Source organism: Argentina silus, assembly GCF_951799395.1.
Source record: "Argentina silus genome assembly, chromosome: X".
Lineage (NCBI taxonomy): Eukaryota > Metazoa > Chordata > Actinopteri > Argentiniformes > Argentinidae > Argentina > Argentina silus.
Genome location: NC_139653.1, coordinates 54,028,741 through 54,031,800, shown reverse-complemented (window position 1 = coordinate 54,031,800; position 3,060 = coordinate 54,028,741). Strand labels below are relative to the sequence as shown.

Sequence of the window (3,060 nt, the reverse complement as noted above, 5' to 3'; positions counted from 1 at the left end):
GACCTCCCTACGTTACGAACCCCTTTCACTCCAGAGTTGCCTTCAGCAGGGAAGGTGGGGAGGGAGGGAGCGAGCGCAGCCCCCCCCCCCCTCAAATTAAAACCAGCTTTCCGCTTTGCACAGGAGAGAAAAGCATGGCCAAAAATGGCCAGTTTGGATCAGACTGATACCCACGGGGGAAGACACAGGTTCTTTCCTTTCCTTTTCCCCTACTGAGGTAGGCTAGTGCATGGGCATATGGTGTGTTAACTCATCTAGAGTCACAGGTGAATAAAGTCGACCAAACTGTCGACATCCCAGAGTGCCAAGGGTGACTTTATTCACCAGAATAAATGATGATGGTTCATTTTGTAGCCAATCAGAGTGTTGTTGCTAGGTAAACACCACATAGAACACTTGGAACTCTGGGTGGTGAGAGTTCTAGAACTCTTTGGTAGCTGGTGGGTTAACATTTGAAGGTCTCGGTCAATACGTATCTAATGTCACTATTCTCTGTAGTCTGACTAAATCTGGAGAAACGGTTCTAGGCCTACAACATTCAATAACCTTGTATGAGAACTCATACAATAGTTACATCAATATGATGGACACCTCCATTATTTAATAACTTAAACACACAGCCAAAGACCTTATCATCACATGTCCACTTTTATGATCATCATTGGCTGAAAACTTACATTTAGATAAGTAGTTACACCAAGCAGGCTGTATACAATCCGTGTACATTAAGGCCAGCGTCAACTTGAGATGATGTGATAAAATTTCAGAATCACAGAAGTGTGCCATGTTAACTTGTGTGATTTGCTCGATCAATCTCATACTCGTGATAACAGCACTTTGGTGCGTCTCCATCTCGCATCCCTGCACTCAGGACTTGTTACAACACAACACGGTCACGAAAACAGCAACTACAAGAACTTAGTTTTAGGCAGCTGAGAAGACTTATGCAGCTATTTAGGCTACTCACTCAGGACCAGGTTATTCACGATGGCTTCCAGATGTTCATTTAAATATTCAAAGACACAGAGCAGCAATAATGGGAATAAAGTTATCTAGATAACAATGTAAGCCGAAATGGAAAGACATGGCGACTTTGTACTATCAATCTGAGACACAAATGTTGCCGATCATCACGACTTTTCTAACTAGCTACATTGTTGCAAGGTCTCTGAAACGGAAGCGATAGCAAGGACCGCTCAGTAACGCGTTAGCTAACTTTCATTGTGTAGCGAGAGAATTGATTTACAAAACAATCTGACCTGGAAAAGATCCCCACATTAAACAAATCAAAGCTTGAGCTAATTCGACAGACATCATACGAAGCTTGGTGGCTAGTTTGCTATGGCTAATGGTGGAATTACCGAGTGAAGTTGGCGAGCAAAAGTAACGTTAGCCAGCTACGTAGCTAACTTGGTTAGCTTGCTAGCTAAATAGCTTATTGGCTAGCTAACGTTCGTGTTTGCGTGTACAAAACAATGTATCTCGCAAATAAGAGCCTTTATTTTAAACCAGTAATACATGTGTTTGTAAATAGCTATGAACGTATTGCACAACTTAAGCAAATGTCCTAAAGAAAACAAACTAGCTACATTTTCTTCTATTTCTTTGCAGATAAACAAACTTTTTTCCACGACAGCAGCCAAACTTGGGGCACACATAGTTCGCAGGTTCGGCTGTGTGATCTAGCCTAGCTATTTTCTGCTCATTTCTGCTCACCTTTTTCTCCCGTAGATGTGGCGGTTACTTGGTTGGCTTTCGCGAATGTCTCCAAACTTCGTCTTGGAGTGGCAAAAATAGATGTTTATTCACGAAAAAAATGTAAACGTACGACCTGCTCCCGTCGCTCCCAGTTCAGGCTGTGGCCGTGTGTCATCTGATGAAGCGCATATCAGCCTGGAGAGGGACGAGATCATTCCAGACCAAAACCTTCCAATCATGACAGCGAGTATGAAACCATTGGGGGAGCAAAGGAGGTACCTCTGTGTCGCCACCTGGCGTGGACGCAAAGACAATGCAGGTTATGTCTGGGATATTAGTTTTACTGAGGGAGAGCAATTTTAATGGTCATTTTTATTTTTTCAGAGACAGTAGGGAAAGACAGGAAGTAAGGAGGAGAGGGTGTGTCAGCAGGGCCATGGTACCCCAGGCCATGGTACTGGTACCACTGGATCATCCCAGGCCATGGTACTGGTACCACTGGACCACCCCAGGCCATGGTACTGGTGCTAGACCACTGGACCACCCCAGGCCATGGTACTGGTACTAGACCACTGGGCCATTGCAGGCCATGGTACTGGTACCACTGGACCACTCCAGGCCATGGTATTGGTACCACTGGACCACTCCAGGCCATGGTACTGGTACCACTGGGCCACCCCAGGCCACACAACAGGTTAGGATATTAGTGTAAACCATTGACACACAGCACACAAACTTATCTCACACAGAACTGCTACATTAAAATGAGAAAGTACAGTATTTGTGTTGTGAAATTAAATGTTTATTGACATATTTTGGATATTCATACCATCCTAGAGTTCCAAAGATATCAGCAGCTTCTCAACAATGACGCTGATAGAATAGGCATACTTGTGTTTGTAAAACAGTCATTATTTTGACTCCTGGTCTTTGCTGAACACTAAGGTCACGTTAAGGTCACGTTAAGGTCATGGTTGTGAAAAGAACATGCATAAATGAAGGCCATCCTCTAACAATCTGTCCGTTCCAGGAAGTCAGAAACAGGAAGGAACAAACAATCAAGCCCTTTCTTCTTAACGGACACACACACATTAATCTCATACAGTGACATATAGTTATGACAGAACACTAATACTTAAATGTCCTATCTTCAAGGTATTTGCTTTAATCATATAACTATGCTTTGATATATATTAGCAATTCAATGGTGGGATTCATTTGACTAAAAGTCTTGAGGAATTTCTTTTCCTATTTTAATATTCAAGGTCTCGCATTCGTTAGTAGTGGCAGAGTGGGGCATTAGATCAACGGGGGACTCCCAAGGAGACCAGTGGTCTACATAAAAAGACCTGGTTACACATG

General features: G+C 43.3%; 1 protein-coding gene across 2 annotated transcripts in view; it reads right to left on the bottom strand.

The window, feature by feature from the left end:
• Positions 1-1,856, bottom strand: part of LOC310822212 (bone morphogenetic protein receptor type-1A-like) — a 45,668-nt gene extending 43,812 nt beyond the window's left edge. For both annotated transcript variants that reach the window (XM_083694561.1, XM_083694562.1), the window contains exon 1: positions 1,717-1,856. The gene's annotated coding sequence lies outside the window, so the exon portion shown is untranslated. The remainder of the gene's footprint in view (positions 1-1,716) is intronic.
• Positions 1,857-3,060: the final 1,204 nt, after the last annotated feature.